Source organism: Solanum verrucosum, unplaced genomic scaffold, assembly GCF_900185275.1.
Source record: "Solanum verrucosum unplaced genomic scaffold, falcon-dt-bn FXZP01000544.1, whole genome shotgun sequence".
Classification (NCBI taxonomy): domain Eukaryota; kingdom Viridiplantae; phylum Streptophyta; class Magnoliopsida; order Solanales; family Solanaceae; genus Solanum; species Solanum verrucosum.
This window is the reverse complement of record NW_026020591.1, coordinates 1-21,499: the sequence shown is the minus strand read 5'-3', so window position 1 is coordinate 21,499 and position 21,499 is coordinate 1. Positions and strand designations below refer to the sequence as shown.

The 21,499-nt window shown below is 48.3% G+C and overlaps 2 pseudogenes; both read right to left on the bottom strand.

Moving 5' to 3' along the window:
* Positions 1–24: 24 nt before the first annotated feature.
* Positions 25–8,282, bottom strand: LOC125811277 (uncharacterized; annotated as a pseudogene).
* A 700-nt stretch (positions 8,283–8,982) lies between these two features.
* On the bottom strand, positions 8,983–20,347 carry LOC125811278 (uncharacterized; annotated as a pseudogene).
* Between the last annotated feature and the right edge of the window lie 1,152 nt (positions 20,348–21,499).

The window sequence follows — 21,499 nt, the reverse complement described above, 5'->3', positions numbered from 1 at the left end:
AAAAGGCTCCAAGCCTATACTATCTCAATCCCACGCCTCGAGTGATGCACCAAACCTTCGAGAATGTGTCGGAATCGCAGAATGAGAGAGAGAAGATACAGAAGTGCAGCAAGAAGCGATAACGCCTAATCTAAGGCTCAAACTATCAGACTCAAGTCTGCTATTCCAGTCTACAAGGAGCTAAGTCATCCGAACGACGTCGGCAGCAAGTCAAGGGTATCCAGCACACACGGGTCATAAGTCTAAGGCAATGCTAGCCTAACCTAGACTAAGGACATCATGCTTACGGTTAAGGATGAACAAGGCATGCAAAACATAGCATACAAGCATACAATAACATTTAGCACATAAGCATGCAACTCTACTAAACCGTTAACATGATACTATACCCGAAATGTGGCCAATCGATCCTAACATAAGGTAACTAATCAAACTAAAGTAGTAAACTGGTACTCACCCCCAATTCACTCCAATCGACAGATTTTTACACAATTAAGCTCAATCTAAAAGAAAGGAAGTCGTAGCCTACCTTAAGGCCAATCGCGCGCTCTCCAAATCACTTTACCGGAGATGTCCCTTTCCGAACAGTCTCGAAACGCTGCCCCGCTATCAAAAATAGAGTCACAAACGTTACTACGGTCATTTAGACACCAAAATAACAACAAACGAAGACTGGTCAATTTTGGAGTCAAAACGGGAATCGTGGGACCCGCACCGAACTGTCCAAATTTGACTCTGTCAAGAGACCCTAAACAACACTCCAAACTTGTTTTGGAACACAATCTGAGGCTCAAAATACAGCAAAAACCAACAAGCAAGAAACCACACTTTAATCAACTAAAAGAAACCGTATAGCAGTAGTCTAAACTCGGAATGAACTAGAATCGAAAGGTGCCCAGCACTCATTGAACACTCTACGACGAAGTCACGATAATTCTCAATATTTGGGACTTCGAATCACCCAAAACCGAGTTAAAATGAGTGAGATATGACCAAAACAAAAGTACCAAAATTAAAGACTCGAAAAAAGTACTGCAGTCAGGTTTTATCGCGAAATTACCTCGAAACACGTGGACCCAACAACTTCCGAACACTCTACCGCAAAGCCACCGAAAATACGAAGCTCCCGCACTTCGAATCGCCTAAATCGGACAAAAGATGAGAGAGTTATGAGGGTTTAAGTTTTGGGAAATGTTGCTGGTTTTTCTGCAATAAATAGCAGATTTGCTGCAATTTTTCCAAAACTTAAAAACTCCGACGGGGTGCTCCGAACTCGTTCGGAACCCCGTGCACGCAAACGAGATATGCAACCATACCAAATTCGATATTCCGGACTCAACGGAGAAGTCGAAATTTCGATCAAAGGTCATCTCGATAAAAAGTGGGTCCCACTTCCAAAGGCCATTTTAAGTCAAAACCCACAAAAGGGCTCGGAAAGATATCAAAAACCTCGGGACACAAAAGAAGGGTCAATCTAGACCAAACTCGACATTCTGGAGCTAACCGCATTGAGGGAATAGTCATCCGAGTGCGTTTACTCAGAATGTTGACCAAAGTCAAACTTAGACTTAAACTTAAAGTGAAAACGCCTAATCGCACCGACTCACACTGAAAACCTCGGGAGTCATGTCGACCATGCTACTAGCCTAAAATGACCCTTACGGAGCTGATGGATTCGTCAGAATTGGATTCCGATGTCATCTTCTTGAACTTTTGATCGAAAATGATCGTTCAAGGTTCATAAGCTCCAAAACACAAAAACTCGCACCAAGACCAAACGAACGACCAGGTGACCGAACTGTCAGTCCCAGCAAGTCATAAATGACTTGGGGTCGCTACAGGAACGCTCTAAACGACACACAGAAGGCAAGACACAGAAATGACCTGGAGGGTCATTACAATATCCACTACTAAAAAGGACTTTCGTCCGCGAAAGTAAGGGTCAGGAAGTACCTGAAGGCTCAAACAAGATGGGAAACTGCTCTCGCATCTCCTGCTCGGTCTCTCAGGTAGCCTCATCGACTGGATGATGCCTCCAACGGACCTTAACAACAGGAATGGCTCTCGAGCGCAATCTCCTCACATCTCTGGCTAGAATGACAACTGGCTCCTTTACAAATGTCAAACGATCATCCAACTCGACTGCATCATACTGGAGCACATGGGACTCATAGGAACATAACGCCGCAACATTGAGACATGGAAAACCGGGTGGATGGCTGAAAATGCTAGAGGTAGGGCCAACTCATAAGCAACCTCCCCAACTGTCCGGAGTATCTCAAAAGGCCCAATGTACCTAGGGCTAAGCTTGCCCCGCCTCCCAAACCTCATCACGCCCTTCATGGGCGACACACGGAGGAATACCCGATCACCAACAGAAAATCTCAAAGGTCGGCGCCTCCGATCCGCATAACTCTGGTGCCTACTCTGAGCCGGCCTGAGCCTATCCTGAATCACCCTCACCTGATCCAGGGCCTCCTGAAGCAAATCTGTACCACGCGGCCTAGGCTCTGTAGACTCAAACCAACCAACTGGAGAGCGACAACGCCTACCATATAATGCCTCGAATGGGGCCATCTGAATACTAGAGTGGTAGTGTTGTTGTACGCAAACTCCGCCAAAGGTAAGAACTGGTCCCACTAACCTCCAAAATCCATAACACAGTCCCGCAACATATCCTCAAGGACCTGAATAGTACGCTCCGACTGGCCATCCGTCTGCGGGAGGAAAGCTGTGCTAACGTCAACCCGAGTGCCCAACTCATCCTGAAAGGTCCTCTAAAAACTAGACGTGAACTGAGAACCCCGATCTGATATAATAGAAACTGGCACCCCATGAAGTCGAACCACCTCCCGAATGTAGATATGAGCCAACCTCTCGGCGCTAAATAAAGACTGAACAGGAAGGAAATGTGCTGACTTGGTCAATCGATCAACGATGACCCAAATGCTGTCAACACCTCTAGAAGTCCGAGGCAACCCCACAATGAAGTCCATAGTGATACGCTCCCACTTCCACTCCGGAATGGGTAATCTCTGAAACTCACCACCAGGCCTCAATTGCTCGGCCTTTACCTGCTGGCAGCACAAGCAACGGGAAACAAAGTTAGCAATATCTCTCCTCATGCCACTCCACCAGTAATGCTGCCTCAAATCACGATACATCTTCGCTGTGCCCGGATGGATAGAGTATCTAGACTCATGGGCCTCAGAAAGTATCAACCGTATCAAATCCCCAAATCTCGGAACACAGATGCGGCCGGCGAATCTCAACACTCCATCAGGATCTAAGGTAGCCTGACCACCATCACCCGCTAACACTCGATCTCTAAGGGCCACCAAGGCCTCATCCTCAAACTGACAACCACAGATCCTATCAAGCAAGGAAGACTGAACTCCCATATGGGCTAAGACACGTCTAGGATCTGAGATATCCAACCGAACCATGCTATTGGCTAAGAACTGAATGTCCATAGACAAGGGTCGCTCCTCAACAGATATGAAGGCTAGACTACCCATACTCACCGCCTTTCGGCTCAAGGCGTCCGCTACCACATTCGCCTTGCCCGGATGATAGAGAATAGAGAGGTCAGAGTCCTTCAGGAGCTCAATCCAACGACGCTGGCTCGAATTAAGGTCCCTCTGGCTCATGATGTACTGAAGACTCCTGTGATCGGTATAGATCTCACATCGAACTCCATACAAGTAGTGCCTCCAAATCTTAAGTGCGAAAACTACCGCCGCCAACTCTAAGTCATGGGTGGGGTAATTGCGCTCATGAATCTTAAGCTGCCTCGAGCATAAGTAATAACCCGGCCCTGCTGCATCAATACACAACCCAAACCAACACCGGATGCGTCACAATAAACCGTGAAGCCCTCCCCTTAACTGGAAGAGTCAATATAGGAGCGGTGGTCAATAACTCCTTGAGCCTCAAACAAAGGGAACATCAACACGAGTCAACCGAGTCAGAGGTGCTGCCAAGGTAGAGAAACCCTCCACAAATCGTCTGTAGTAGCCTGCTAGTCCGACGAAGCTCCGAATCTCAGTAACTGAGGTTGGCCTAGCCCAATCACGAATAGCCTCAATCTTCGCCGGATCTACCATAATGCCCTCCTTAGATACAACATGCCCTAAGAACGCTACAGAGTCTAACCAAAACTGGCACTTTGAGAAGTTGGCATAAAGCCGCTGATCTATCAAAGTCTGGAGCACAACTCTCAAATGCTGCTCATGATCACACCTACTCCGCGAGTATATCAAAATATCATCAATGAAGACTATGACAAAGGAATCAATATAAGGCCTGAACACACACGTCATCAAGTCCATAAAGGCAACAGGGGCATTAGTCAACCCAAATGACATCACCAAGAACTCATAATGGCCATAACGGGTCCTAAATGCAGTCTTAGGGATGTCCGCTGCCCTAATCCTCAACTGGTGGTAACTGGACCTCAAATCAATCTTAGAGAACACTGAAGCTCCCTGTAGCTGGTCAAATAGGTCATCGATCCTAGGCAAATGATATCGATTCTTCATTGTCACCTTATTCAACTGTCTATAGTCAATGCACATGCGCATAGTACCGTCTTTCTTCTTAACAAAAAGAACGGGATTGCCCCAAGGTAATACACTAGGTTTGATAAATCCCTTACCCAAGAGATCCTGAAGCTGAACACTGAGCTCCTTGAGCTCTGCAGGAGCCATCCGATATGGCGGAATAGAAATAGGCCGAGTACCTGGCTCAAGCTCAATAGGAAAATCAATATCACGCTCTGGGGGTAGGCCAGGTAGGTTAGTAGGAAACACATCTAAAAGTCACGAACAACAGGAACTGACTCAACCGGAGGAACCTCCCTACTCACATCACGCACATAGGCCAAATATGATAAGCATCCACTAGCCACTAGCCTCCTAGCACGAATAAAAGAGATAACCCAAACTGGTGTGCTACCACGAGATCCCTGCCACACCACCGGAGGGATACCATGAATGGTTAAGGTAATGGTCTTAGAAAAGCAATCTAAAACAGCGCGATAAGGGGATAACCAATCCATGCCCAGAATCACATCGAAATCAACCATGTCAAGCAATATAAGGTTAGGCCGGGTGTCACGCCCCTTGATAGTAACTAAGCAAGTTCGAAATACCTGATCCACTACTAAAGACTCACCCACGGGGGTCGACACACGCAACGGCGCTACCAGAGGCTCAGACATCATACTCAATCGAGAGGCATAGTAAACAGAAACATACGAAAAAGTAGAGCCTGGATCAAATAAAGCCAAGGCGGGTTACTGGCATAAAAGAATAGTACCTGTGATCAGATCGTCTGATGCCTCAGCCTCAGCTTCCGCCCTCGCTGGAGCTGCGTAGAAATGGCTATGTCTGCCTCTGCCCTGACCATCGAACCTACCACCTGACCTGCCTCCTCGGGGACCACCCCGTATACCTTACTGACCACCTCTACGGTCCTGACCCTGGCCACGGCCTCTAGCTGGAGGTGCTGGTAAAGCTGGGGGAGCTGCATGAGGAGCGGGAGCAATCCTACTATGCTGAGGGCAGTCCCTGGCCCATTGATCCATCTCACCACACTCATAGAAACCCTGTCGAGGGCGACTCCCAGAAGAACGACTACTATGGCCTGAAGAACCCGACTGAAACACCTCGCGGCCCTGACTCGAACTAGCCTCACTCCGACCACAATCTGATGCCTGAAGAGAGGCCTGTGTAGGTCTGCTAGACTGACCCTGTCGAAACCGTCGTCTGGCCCTGTCATGATAATCTCTAGACCTAGGGCGGGAGCACTGTAGCTGCCCTCATGCCTAGCCCTCTTCTCGCTACCCTCTTGGGCCTCGCGATGAAGATGCTCCATAGTACTAGCATGGTCAACTACGTCTAAAAAGGATCGACCCGCAGAAACTAAGGATTGGGTCTTAAGCCGAAGCTGCAATCTCAACCCACGAAAAAGCACCTAACTCTCTCCTCCTCTGTAGGTAATATCATCTCGGCATGACGGGAGAGCTCGTGGAACCTAGTCTCGTACTCTGCCACCGACATGGAGCCCTGCTCCAACCTGCAGAACTGATCCCTGAGGCGGTCTCTGACGCTACGAGGGATAAATTTGGCCAAGAAGGCCTCAGAAAACTCATCCCATGATACCGGTGGAGATCCCACTGGCCTGGTCCGAATGAATGTGCGCGCGCCACCACTGCCTGGCTGGCCCATCTAGCTGGTAAGCAATGAAGTCGGCCCCTCTAGACTTCACAAGGCCCAAAGTGTGAAGCCTCTCACGACAAGTAGTAAGAAACTCGTGGCATCCTCACCCACTGCCCCAGAAAACCTCGGTGGTGTCAACCTGAGAAACACACCAAGCATCTTCTGGTCCTCAAGCGGCATAGGTCTGTCCGCTGCCAAGGGCTGTACTCCCTCAGGTGGTATCTGGACATGAGGTGCCCTCACTGTAGGCTGATCCTGCGGTACTAGTGCTGGTGTAGCTGGGGCGGGTGGCTGCTGCATCCCCCAAGCACACCTAAGAGCTGAGCAATAGCGGCCTGGAGATCTGGAGTCAAAACTAGTCCGGGTGGCGGCTGGGATGGCACGGCCCCACCGGCTGATCTGGTATACGAAGTGCTGAAGGGTCTGCTACTGGCTCTGGATCCTCCTCTCACTCCTGGACTGATGCTGCGGCCCTCTCTCGACCTCGGGGTCGGCGTCTACCCCAAGCTGGGGCTCTTCTGCAGGCCTGGGTGCATCACCCCCGGTCGCGCCACCTCGTGAGTGAACCATCATGCGAATGAGTGATACAAGTGAGATTTTAAGGAACCAATAAGACACATGCTGCACGAAAGTGAAACAGAAGAGGAAATCTTTCTAAGGACATTCTGTAGCCTCCCGAAGATAAGTTACGGACGTCTCCGCACCGATCCATAAGACTCTACTAGACGTTAGCTCTATACAAGTGAGACCGGTGGACCTGAGGCACTGATACCAATTTGTTACGACCCGATTTCTCGATTCATGATGGCACCTACTATACCCTACCAGTAGGTAAGCCAACCCGTAACCCAGAACATCAAGCAATGAGCAAAAGAGCAGAAACTAGCGAAAACAATAATCTAAACAAGAATAACAAGACGGAAGCAACCGAAAATAAATATATACAGAAATTCCTCCCAGAACCTAGAAGTCACTAGTACAGAGCTATCTAATAAAGAGTACAAGTCCCAAAAGTGGACCACAACAGAGCGTTTCTCAAAGGCAACAAGACTAGCTAAAACAAAAGAAGGAGACAGAACAAACCCCAAAACGCCAAGTGCTCGCCCTTGTCTCCGAATCACAGCTGCAAAAGAAGGCTGGAACTAATCACCGCTGGTAACTGGTACTGGGACCTGCATCACGAAATAGATGCAGAGCATAGCATGAGTACCAACACAACAGGTTCTCAGTAGGCATCACAGGCCGACTGAGCAAAAAAGGTAAAAACAATAAGAAAGGATAGAATCTAGACACAGAGAGGTCAAAACGGATAAGAAAAGAAAGCACACGAGCATACCAGAAACAAACTAAGTACACTAAACTAAACTTAACTGGACCCCATATGCCCAGAAGGTACACTCCTGCACAAGCTCAAATAAAACCTGAACGAACCCACATAAGCCCAACAGGTACACGAAAAAGCTTAGTCTACTGAAAAAGAAGAAAATCGGGCTCCCAGCCCAAAGTAACTAAGATAATCCATCAGACTCCACCAGCCAGCAGTGCACTCCCAGCCCAGCTAGAAAGAGTGACCCTAGGGGGCACCCAACCAAACAGTCCACTCCCAGCCCAGCTAGAAAGAGGGACTCGTGAGTGAGGTAGATATCGCGAGTCGTCCTACCATGCAGTCAGCTCCTAGCCCAGCTAGAAAGAGCGACCCCGGGACACCCAGCTAGCAGCACACTCCCAGTCCAACTAGAAAGAGAGGCCCGGGGGTGATCGTGATGCACCGAGTCTACCCAGCCAGCGATACGTTCCCAGCCCAGCTAGAAAGAACGACCTCGGGGGTGATGGTATCTCCAATAGGATTCAATCCAACAACAACCACCGTGGAACGCCGTCCACTCTAAGATATCACATAAAAGGCTCCAAGCCTATACTATCTCAATCCCACGCCTCGAGTGATGCACCAAACCTTCGAGAATGTGTCGGAATCGCAGAATGAGAGAGAGAAGATACAGAAGTGCAGCAAGAAGCGATAACGCCTAATCTAAGGCTCAAACTATCAGACTCAAGTCTGCTATTCCAGTCTACAAGGAGCTAAGTCATCCGAACGACGTCGGCAGCAAGTCAAGGGTATCCAGCACACACGGGTCATAAGTCTAAGGCAATGCTAGCCTAACCTAGACTAAGGACATCATGCTTACGGTTAAGGATGAACAAGGCATGCAAACATAGCATACAAGCATACAATAACATTTAGCACATAAGCATGCAACTCTACTAAACCGGTTAACATGATACTATACCCGAAATGTGGCCAATCGATCCTAACATAAGGTAACTAATCAAACTAAGGTAGTAAACTGGTACTCACCCCCAATTCACTCCAATCGACAGATTTTTACACAATTAAGCTCAATCTAAAAGAAAGGAAGTCGTAGCCTACCTTAAGGCCAATCGCGCGCTCTCCAAATCACTTTACCGGAGATTTCCCTTTCCGAACAGTCTCGAAACGCTGCCCCGCTATCAAAAATAGAGTCACAAACGTTACTACGGTCATTTAGACACCAAAATAACAACAAACGAAGACTGGTCAATTTTGGAGTCAAAACGGGAATCGTGGGACCCGCACCGAACTGTCCAAATTTGACTCTGTCAAGAGACCCTAAACAACACTCCAAACTTGTTTTGGAACACAATCCGAGGCTCAAAACACAGCAAAAACCAACAAGCAAGAAACCACACTTTAATCAACTAAAAGAAACCGTATAGCAGTAGTCTAAACTCGGAATAAACTAGAATCGAAAGGTGCCCAGCACTCATTGAACACTCTACGACGAAGTCACGATAATTCTCAACATTTGGGACTTCGAATCACCCAAAACCGAGTTAAAATGAGTGAGATATGACCAAAACAAAAGTACCAAAATTAAAGACTCGAAAAAAGTACTGCAGTCAGGTTTTATCGCGAAATTACCTCGAACACGTGGACCCAACAACTTCCGAACACTCTACCGCAAAGCCACCGAAAATACGAAGCTCCCGCACTTCGAATCGCCTAAATCGGACAAAAGATGAGAGAGTTATGAGGGTTTAAGTTTTGGGAAATGTTGCTGGTTTTTCTGCAATAAATAGCAGATTTGCTGCAATTTTTCCAAAACTTAAAAACTCCGACGGGGTGCTCCGAACTCGTTCGGAACCCCGTGCACGCAAACGAGATATGCAACCATACCAAATTCGATATTCCGGACTCAACGGAGAAGTCGAAATTTCGATCAAAGGTCATCTCGATAAAAAGTGGGTCCCACTTCCAAAGGCCATTTTAAGTCAAAACCCACAAAAGGGCTCGGAAAGATATCAAAAACCTCGGGACACAAAAGAAGGGTCAATCTAGACCAAACTCACATTCTGGAGCTAACCGCATTGAGGGAATAGTCATCCGAGTGCGTTTACTCAGAATGTTGACCAAAGTCAAACTTAGACTTAAACTTAAAGTGAAAACGCCTAATCGCACCGACTCACACTGAAAACCTCGGGAGTCATGTCGACCATGCTACTAGCCTAAAATGACCCTTACGGAGCTGATGGATTCGTCAGAATTGGATTCCGATGTCATCTTCTTGAACTTTTGATCGAAAATGATCGTTCAAGGTTCATAAGCTCCAAAACACAAAAACTCGCACCAAGACCAAACGAACGACCAGGTGACCGAACTGTCAGTCCCAGCAAGTCATAAATGACTTGGGGTCGCTACAGGAACGCTCTAAACGACACACAGAAGGCAAGACACAGAAATGACCTGGAGGGTCATTACAATATCCACTACTAAAAAGGACTTTCGTCCGCGAAAGTAAGGGTCAGGAAGTACCTGAAGGCTCAAACAAGATGGGAAACTGCTCTCGCATCTCCTGCTCGGTCTCTCAGGTAGCCTCATCGACTGGATGATGCCTCCAACGGACCTTAACAACAGGAATGGCTCTCGAGCGCAATCTCCTCACATCTCTGGCTAGAATGACAACTGGCTCCTTTACAAATGTCAAACGATCATCCAACTCGACTGCATCATACTGGAGCACATGGGACTCATAGGAACATAACGCCGCAACATTGAGACATGGAAAACCGGGTGGATGGCTGAAAATGCTAGAGGTAGGGCCAACTCATAAGCAACCTCCCCAACTGTCCGGAGTATCTCAAAAGGCCCAATGTACCTAGGGCTAAGCTTGCCCCGCCTCCCAAACCTCATCACGCCCTTCATGGGCGACACACGGAGGAATACCCGATCACCAACAGAAAATCTCAAAGGTCGGCGCCTCCGATCCGCATAACTCTGGTGCCTACTCTGAGCCGGCCTGAGCCTATCCTGAATCACCCTCACCTGATCCAGGGCCTCCTGAAGCAAATCTGTACCACGCGGCCTAGGCTCTGTAGACTCAAACCAACCAACTGGAGAGCGACAACGCCTACCATATAATGCCTCGAATGGGGCCATCTGAATACTAGAGTGGTAGGTGTTGTTGTACGCAAACTCCGCCAAAGGTAAGAACTGGTCCCACTAACCTCCAAAATCCATAACACAGTCCCGCAACATATCCTCAAGGACCTGAATAGTACGCTCCGACTGGCCATCCGTCTGCGGGAGGAAAGCTGTGCTAACGTCAACCCGAGTGCCCAACTCATCCTGAAAGGTCCTCTAAAAACTAGACGTGAACTGAGAACCCCGATCTGATATAATAGAAACTGGCACCCCATGAAGTCGAACCACCTCCCGAATGTAGATATGAGCCAACCTCTCGGCGCTAAATAAAGACTGAACAGGAAGGAAATGTGCTGACTTGGTCAATCGATCAACGATGACCCAAATGCTGTCAACACCTCTAGAAGTCCGAGGCAACCCCACAATGAAGTCCATAGTGATACGCTCCCACTTCCACTCCGGAATGGGTAATCTCTGAAACTCACCACCAGGCCTCAATTGCTCGGCCTTTACCTGCTGGCAGCACAAGCAACGGGAAACAAAGTTAGCAATATCTCTCCTCATGCCACTCCACCAGTAATGCTGCCTCAAATCACGATACATCTTCGCTGTGCCCGGATGGATAGAGTATCTAGACTCATGGGCCTCAGAAAGTATCAACCGTATCAAATCCCCAAATCTCGGAACACAGATGCGGCCGGCGAATCTCAACACTCCATCAGGATCTAAGGTAGCCTGACCACCATCACCCGCTAACACTCGATCTCTAAGGGCCACCAAGGCCTCATCCTCAAACTGACAACCACAGATCCTATCAAGCAAGGAAGACTGAACTCCCATATGGGCTAAGACACGTCTAGGATCTGAGATATCCAACCGAACCATGCTATTGGCTAAGAACTGAATGTCCATAGACAAGGGTCGCTCCTCAACAGATATGAAGGCTAGACTACCCATACTCACCGCCTTTCGGCTCAAGGCGTCCGCTACCACATTCGCCTTGCCCGGATGATAGAGAATAGAGAGGTCAGAGTCCTTCAGGAGCTCAATCCAACGACGCTGGCTCGAATTAAGGTCCCTCTGGCTCATGATGTACTGAAGACTCCTGTGATCGGTATAGATCTCACATCGAACTCCATACAAGTAGTGCCTCCAAATCTTAAGTGCGAAAACTACCGCCGCCAACTCTAAGTCATGGGTGGGGTAATTGCGCTCATGAATCTTAAGCTGCCTCGAGCATAAGTAATAACCCGGCCCTGCTGCATCAATACACAACCCAAACCAACACCGGATGCGTCACAATAAACCGTGAAGCCCTCCCCTTAACTGGAAGAGTCAATATAGGAGCGGTGGTCAATAACTCCTTGAGCCTCAAACAAAGGGAACATCAACACGAGTCAACCGAGTCAGAGGTGCTGCCAAGGTAGAGAAACCCTCCACAAATCGTCTGTAGTAGCCTGCTAGTCCGACGAAGCTCCGAATCTCAGTAACTGAGGTTGGCCTAGCCCAATCACGAATAGCCTCAATCTTCGCCGGATCTACCATAATGCCCTCCTTAGATACAACATGCCCTAAGAACGCTACAGAGTCTAACCAAAACTGGCACTTTGAGAAGTTGGCATAAAGCCGCTGATCTATCAAAGTCTGGAGCACAACTCTCAAATGCTGCTCATGATCACACCTACTCCGCGAGTATATCAAAATATCATCAATGAAGACTATGACAAAGGAATCAATATAAGGCCTGAACACACACGTCATCAAGTCCATAAAGGCAACAGGGGCATTAGTCAACCCAAATGACATCACCAAGAACTCATAATGGCCATAACGGGTCCTAAATGCAGTCTTAGGGATGTCCGCTGCCCTAATCCTCAACTGGTGGTAACTGGACCTCAAATCAATCTTAGAGAACACTGAAGCTCCCTGTAGCTGGTCAAATAGGTCATCGATCCTAGGCAAATGATATCGATTCTTCATTGTCACCTTATTCAACTGTCTATAGTCAATGCACATGCGCATAGTACCGTCTTTCTTCTTAACAAAAAGAACGGGATTGCCCCAAGGTAATACACTAGGTTTGATAAATCCCTTACCCAAGAGATCCTGAAGCTGAACACTGAGCTCCTTGAGCTCTGCAGGAGCCATCCGATATGGCGGAATAGAAATAGGCCGAGTACCTGGCTCAAGCTCAATAGGAAAATCAATATCACGCTCTGGGGGTAGGCCAGGTAGGTTAGTAGGAAACACATCTAAAAGTCACGAACAACAGGAACTGACTCAACCGGAGGAACCTCCCTACTCACATCACGCACATAGGCCAAATATGATAAGCATCCACTAGCCACTAGCCTCCTAGCACGAATAAAAGAGATAACCCAAACTGGTGTGCTACCACGAGATCCCTGCCACACCACCGGAGGGATACCATGAATGGTTAAGGTAATGGTCTTAGAAAAGCAATCTAAAACAGCGCGATAAGGGGATAACCAATCCATGCCCAGAATCACATCGAAATCAACCATGTCAAGCAATATAAGGTTAGCCCGGGTGTCACGCCCCTTGATAGTAACTAAGCAAGTTCGAAATACCTGATCCACTACTAAAGACTCACCCACGGGGGTCGACACACGCAACGGCGCTACCAGAGGCTCAGACATCATACTCAATCGAGAGGCATAGTAAACAGAAACATACGAAAAAGTAGAGCCTGGATCAAATAAAGCCAAGGCGGGTTACTGGCATAAAAGAATAGTACCTGTGATCAGATCGTCTGATGCCTCAGCCTCAGCTTCCGCCCTCGCTGGAGCTGCGTAGAAATGGCTATGTCTGCCTCTGCCCTGACCATCGAACCTACCACCTGACCTGCCTCCTCGGGGACCACCCCGTATACCTTACTGACCACCTCTACGGTCCTGACCCTGGCCACGGCCTCTAGCTGGAGGTGCTGGTAAAGCTGGGGGAGCTGCATGAGGAGCGGGAGCAATCCTACTATGCTGAGGGCAGTCCCTGGCCCATTGATCCATCTCACCACACTCATAGAAACCCTGTCGAGGGCGACTCCCAGAAGAACGACTACTATGGCCTGAAGAACCCGACTGAAACACCTCGCGGCCCTGACTCGAACTAGCCTCACTCCGACCACAATCTGATGCCTGAAGAGAGGCCTGTGTAGGTCTGCTAGACTGACCCTGTCGAAACCGTCGTCTGGCCCTGTCATGATAATCTCTAGACCTAGGGCGGGAGTCACTGTAGCTGCCCTCATGCCTAGCCCTCTTCTCGCTACCCTCTTGGGCCTCGCGATGAAGATGCTCCATAGTACTAGCATGGTCAACTACGTCTAAAAAGGATCGACCCGCAGAAACTAAGGATTGGGTCTTAAGCCGAAGCTGCAATCTCAACCCACGAAAAAGCACCTAACTCTCTCCTCCTCTGTAGGTAATATCATCTCGGCATGACGGGAGAGCTCGTGGAACCTAGTCTCGTACTCTGCCACCGACATGGAGCCCTGCTCCAACCTGCAGAACTGATCCCTGAGGCGGTCTCTGACGCTACGAGGGATAAATTTGGCCAAGAAGGCCTCAGAAAACTCATCCCATGATACCGGTGGAGATCCCACTGGCCTGGTCCGAATGAATGTGCGCGCGCCACCACTGCCTGGCTGGCCCATCTAGCTGGTAAGCAATGAAGTCGGCCCCTCTAGACTTCACAAGGCCCAAAGTGTGAAGCCTCTCACGACAAGTAGTAAGAAACTCGTGGCATCCTCACCCACTGCCCCAGAAAACCTCGGTGGTGTCAACCTGAGAAACACACCAAGCATCTTCTGGTCCTCAAGCGGCATAGGTCTGTCCGCTGCCAAGGGCTGTACTCCCTCAGGTGGTATCTGGACATGAGGTGCCTCACTGTAGGCTGATCCTGCGGTACTAGTGCTGGTGTAGCTGGGGCGGGTGGCTGCTGCATCCCCCCAAGCACACCTAAGAGCTGAGCAATAGCGGCCTGGAGATCTGGAGTCAAAACTAGTCCGGGTGGCGGCTGGGATGGCACGGCCCCACCGGCTGATCTGGTATACGAAGTGCTGAAGGGTCTGCTACTGGCTCTGGATCCTCCTCTCACTCCTGGACTGATGCTGCGGCCCTCTCTCGACCTCGGGGTCGGCGTCTACCCCAAGCTGGGGCTCTTTCTGCAGGCCTGGGTGCATCACCCCCGGTCGCGCCACCTCGTGAGTGAACCATCATGCGAAAGAGTGATACAAGTGAGATTTTAAGGAACCAATAAGACACATGCTGCACGAAAGTGAAACAGAAGAGGAAATCTTTCTAAGGACATTCTGTAGCCTCCCGAAGATAAGTTACGGACGTCTCCGCACCGATCCATAAGACTCTACTAGACGTTAGCTCTATACAAGTGAGACCGGTGGACCTGAGGCACTGATACCAATTTGTTACGACCCGATTTCTCGATTCATGATGGCACCTACTATACCCTACCAGTAGGTAAGCCAACCCGTAACCCAGAACATCAAGCAATGAGCAAAAGAGCAGAAACTAGCGAAAACAATAATCTAAACAAGAATAACAAGACGGAAGCAACCGAAAATAAATATATACAGAAATTCCTCCCAGAACCTAGAAGTCACTAGTACAGAGCTATCTAATAAAGAGTACAAGTCCCAAAAGTGGACCACAACAGAGCGTTTCTCAAAGGCAACAAGACTAGCTAAAACAAAAGAAGGAGACAGAACAAACCCCAAAACGCCAAGTGCTCGCCCTTGTCTCCGAATCACAGCTGCAAAAGAAGGCTGGAACTAATCACCGCTGGTAACTGGTACTGGGACCTGCATCACGAAATAGATGCAGAGCATAGCATGAGTACCAACACAACAGGTTCTCAGTAGGCATCACAGGCCGACTGAGCAAAAAAGGTAAAAACAATAAGAAAGGATAGAATCTAGACACAGAGAGGTCAAAACGGATAAGAAAAGAAAGCACACGAGCATACCAGAAACAAACTAAGTACACTAAACTAAACTTAACTGGACCCCCATATGCCCAGAAGGTACACTCCTGCACAAGCTCAAATAAAACCTGAACGAACCCACATAAGCCCAACAGGTACACGAAAAAGCTTAGTCTACTGAAAAAGAAGAAAATCGGGCTCCCAGCCCAAAGTAACTAAGATAATCCATCAGACTCCACCAGCCAGCAGTGCACTCCCAGCCCAGCTAGAAAGAGTGACCCTAGGGGGCACCCAACCAAACAGTCCACTCCCAGCCCAGCTAGAAAGAGGGACTCGTGAGTGAGGTAGATATCGCGAGTCGTCCTACCATGCAGTCAGCTCCTAGCCCAGCTAGAAAGAGCGACCCCGGGACACCAGCTAGCAGCACACTCCCAGTCCAACTAGAAAGAGAGGCCCGGGGGTGATCGCTGATGCACCGAGTCTACCCAGCCAGCGATACGTTCCCAGCCCAGCTAGAAAGAACGACCTCGGGGGTGATGGTATCTCCAATAGGATTCAATCCAACAACAACCACCGTGGAACGCCGTCCACTCTAAGATATCACATAAAAGGCTCCAAGCCTATACTATCTCAATCCCACGCCTCGAGTGATGCACCAAACCTTCGAGAATGTGTCGGAATCGCAGAATGAGAGAGAGAAGATACAGAAGTGCAGCAAGAAGCGATAACGCCTAATCTAAGGCTCAAACTATCAGACTCAAGTCTGCTATTCCAGTCTACAAGGAGCTAAGTCATCCGAACGACGTCGGCAGCAAGTCAAGGGTATCCAGCACACACGGGTCATAAGTCTAAGGCAATGCTAGCCTAACCTAGACTAAGGACATCATGCTTACGGTTAAGGATGAACAAGGCATGCAAACATAGCATACAAGCATACAATAACATTTAGCACATAAGCATGCAACTCTACTAAACCGGTTAACATGATACTATACCCGAAATGTGGCCAATCGATCCTAACATAAGGTAACTAATCAAACTAAGGTAGTAAACTGGTACTCACCCCCAATTCACTCCAATCGACAGATTTTTACACAATTAAGCTCAATCTAAAAGAAAGGAAGTCGTAGCCTACCTTAAGGCCAATCGCGCGCTCTCCAAATCACTTTACCGGAGATTTCCCTTTCCGAACAGTCTCGAAACGCTGCCCCGCTATCAAAAATAGAGTCACAAACGTTACTACGGTCATTTAGACACCAAAATAACAACAAACGAAGACTGGTCAATTTTGGAGTCAAAACGGGAATCGTGGGACCCGCACCGAACTGTCCAAATTTGACTCTGTCAAGAGACCCTAAACAACACTCCAAACTTGTTTTGGAACACAATCCGAGGCTCAAAACACAGCAAAAACCAACAAGCAAGAAACCACACTTTAATCAACTAAAAGAAACCGTATAGCAGTAGTCTAAACTCGGAATAAACTAGAATCGAAAGGTGCCCAGCACTCATTGAACACTCTACGACGAAGTCACGATAATTCTCAACATTTGGGACTTCGAATCACCCAAAACCGAGTTAAAATGAGTGAGATATGACCAAAACAAAAGTACCAAAATTAAAGACTCGAAAAAAGTACTGCAGTCAGGTTTTATCGCGAAATTACCTCGAACACGTGGACCCAACAACTTCCGAACACTCTACCGCAAAGCCACCGAAAATACGAAGCTCCCGCACTTCGAATCGCCTAAATCGGACAAAAGATGAGAGAGTTATGAGGGTTTAAGTTTTGGGAAATGTTGCTGGTTTTTCTGCAATAAATAGCAGATTTGCTGCAATTTTTCCAAAACTTAAAAACTCCGACGGGGTGCTCCGAACTCGTTCGGAACCCCGTGCACGCAAACGAGATATGCAACCATACCAAATTCGATATTCCGGACTCAACGGAGAAGTCGAAATTTCGATCAAAGGTCATCTCGATAAAAAGTGGGTCCCACTTCCAAAGGCCATTTTAAGTCAAAACCCACAAAAGGGCTCGGAAAGATATCAAAAACCTCGGGACACAAAAGAAGGGTCAATCTAGACCAAACTCGACATTCTGGAGCTAACCGCATTGAGGGAATAGTCATCCGAGTGCGTTTACTCAGAATGTTGACCAAAGTCAAACTTAGACTTAAACTTAAAGTGAAAACGCCTAATCGCACCGACTCACACTGAAAACCTCGGGAGTCATGTCGACCATGCTACTAGCCTAAAATGACCCTTACGGAGCTGATGGATTCGTCAGAATTGGATTCCGATGTCATCTTCTTGAACTTTTGATCGAAAATGATCGTTCAAGGTTCATAAGCTCCAAAACACAAAAACTCGCACCAAGACCAAACGAACGACCAGGTGACCGAACTGTCAGTCCCAGCAAGTCATAAATGACTTGGGGTCGCTACAGGAACGCTCTAAACGACACACAGAAGGCAAGACACAGAAATGACCTGGAGGGTCATTACAATATCCACTACTAAAAAGGACTTTCGTCCGCGAAAGTAAGGGTCAGGAAGTACCTGAAGGCTCAAACAAGATGGGAAACTGCTCTCGCATCTCCTGCTCGGTCTCTCAGGTAGCCTCATCGACTGGATGATGCCTCCAACGGACCTTAACAACAGGAATGGCTCTCGAGCGCAATCTCCTCACATCTCTGGCTAGAATGACAACTGGCTCCTTTACAAATGTCAAACGATCATCCAACTCGACTGCATCATACTGGAGCACATGGGACTCATAGGAACATAACGCCGCAACATTGAGACATGGAAAACCGGGTGGATGGCTGAAAATGCTAGAGGTAGGGCCAACTCATAAGCAACCTCCCCAACTGTCCGGAGTATCTCAAAAGGCCCAATGTACCTAGGGCTAAGCTTGCCCCGCCTCCCAAACCTCATCACGCCCTTCATGGGCGACACACGGAGGAATACCCGATCACCAACAGAAAATCTCAAAGGTCGGCGCCTCCGATCCGCATAACTCTGGTGCCTACTCTGAGCCGGCCTGAGCCTATCCTGAATCACCCTCACCTGATCCAGGGCCTCCTGAAGCAAATCTGTACCACGCGGCCTAGGCTCTGTAGACTCAAACCAACCAACTGGAGAGCGACAACGCCTACCATATAATGCCTCGAATGGGGCCATCTGAATACTAGAGTGGTAGTGTTGTTGTACGCAAACTCCGCCAAAGGTAAGAACTGGTCCCACTAACCTCCAAAATCCATAACACAGTCCCGCAACATATCCTCAAGGACCTGAATAGTACGCTCCGACTGGCCATCCGTCTGCGGGAGGAAAGCTGTGCTAACGTCAACCCGAGTGCCCAACTCATCCTGAAAGGTCCTCTAAAAACTAGACGTGAACTGAGAACCCCGATCTGATATAATAGAAACTGGCACCCCATGAAGTCGAACCACCTCCCGAATGTAGATATGAGCCAACCTCTCGGCGCTAAATAAAGACTGAACAGGAAGGAAATGTGCTGACTTGGTCAATCGATCAACGATGACCCAAATGCTGTCAACACCTCTAGAAGTCCGAGGCAACCCCACAATGAAGTCCATAGTGATACGCTCCCACTTCCACTCCGGAATGGGTAATCTCTGAAACTCACCACCAGGCCTCAATTGCTCGGCCTTTACCTGCTGGCAGCACAAGCAACGGGAAACAAAGTTAGCAATATCTCTCCTCATGCCACTCCACCAGTAATGCTGCCTCAAATCACGATACATCTTCGCTGTGCCCGGATGGATAGAGTATCTAGACTCATGGGCCTCAGAAAGTATCAACCGTATCAAATCCCCAAATCTCGGAACACAGATGCGGCCGGCGAATCTCAACACTCCATCAGGATCTAAGGTAGCCTGACCACCATCACCCGCTAACACTCGATCTCTAAGGGCCACCAAGGCCTCATCCTCAAACTGACAACCACAGATCCTATCAAGCAAGGAAGACTGAACTCCCATATGGGCTAAGACACGTCTAGGATCTGAGATATCCAACCGAACCATGCTATTGGCTAAGAACTGAATGTCCATAGACAAGGGTCGCTCCTCAACAGATATGAAGGCTAGACTACCCATACTCACCGCCTTTCGGCTCAAGGCGTCCGCTACCACATTCGCCTTGCCCGGATGATAGAGAATAGAGAGGTCAGAGTCCTTCAGGAGCTCAATCCAACGACGCTGGCTCGAATTAAGGTCCCTCTGGCTCATGATGTACTGAAGACTCCTGTGATCGGTATAGATCTCACATCGAACTCCATACAAGTAGTGCCTCCAAATCTTAAGTGCGAAAACTACCGCCGCCAACTCTAAGTCATGGGTGGGGTAATTGCGCTCATGAATCTTAAGCTGCCTCGAGCATAAGTAATAACCCGGCCCTGCTGCATCAATACACAACCCAAACCAACACCGGATGCGTCACAATAAACCGTGAAGCCCTCCCCTTAACTGGAAGAGTCAATATAGGAGCGGTGGTCAATAACTCCTTGAGCCTCAAACAAAGGGAACATCAACACGAGTCAACCGAGTCAGAGGTGCTGCCAAGGTAGAGAAACCCTCCACAAATCGTCTGTAGTAGCCTGCTAGTCCGACGAAGCTCCGAATCTCAGTAACTGAGGTTGGCCTAGCCCAATCACGAATAGCCTCAATCTTCGCCGGATCTACCATAATGCCCTCCTTAGATACAACATGCCCTAAGAACGCTACAGAGTCTAACCAAAACTGGCACTTTGAGAAGTTGGCATAAAGCCGCTGATCTATCAAAGTCTGGAGCACAACTCTCAAATGCTGCTCATGATCACACCTACTCCGCGAGTATATCAAAATATCATCAATGAAGACTATGACAAAGGAATCAATATAAGGCCTGAACACACACGTCATCAAGTCCATAAAGGCAACAGGGGCATTAGTCAACCCAAATGACATCACCAAGAACTCATAATGGCCATAACGGGTCCTAAATGCAGTCTTAGGGATGTCCGCTGCCCTAATCCTCAACTGGTGGTAACTGGACCTCAAATCAATCTTAGAGAACACTGAAGCTCCCTGTAGCTGGTCAAATAGGTCATCGATCCTAGGCAAATGATATCGATTCTTCATTGTCACCTTATTCAACTGTCTATAGTCAATGCACATGCGCATAGTACCGTCTTTCTTCTTAACAAAAAGAACGGGATTGCCCCAAGGTAATACACTAGGTTTGATAAATCCCTTACCCAAGAGATCCTGAAGCTGAACACTGAGCTCCTTGAGCTCTGCAGGAGCCATCCGATATGGCGGAATAGAAATAGGCCGAGTACCTGGCTCAAGCTCAATAGGAAAATCAATATCACGCTCTGGGGGTAGGCCAGGTAGGTTAGTAGGAAACACATCTAAAAGTCACGAACAACAGGAACTGACTCAACCGGAGGAACCTCCCTACTCACATCACGCACATAGGCCAAATATGATAAGCATCCACTAGCCACTAGCCTCCTAGCACGAATAAAAGAGATAACCCAAACTGGTGTGCTACCACGAGATCCCTGCCACACCACCGGAGGGATACCATGAATGGTTAAGGTAATGGTCTTAGAAAAGCAATCTAAAACAGCGCGATAAGGGGATAACCAATCCATGCCCAGAATCACATCGAAATCAACCATGTCAAGCAATATAAGGTTAGCCGGGTGTCACGCCCCTTGATAGTAACTAAGCAAGTTCGAAATACCTGATCCACTACTAAAGACTCACCCACGGGGGTCGACACACGCAACGGCGCTACCAGAGGCTCAGACATCATACTCAATCGAGAGGCATAGTAAACAGAAACATACG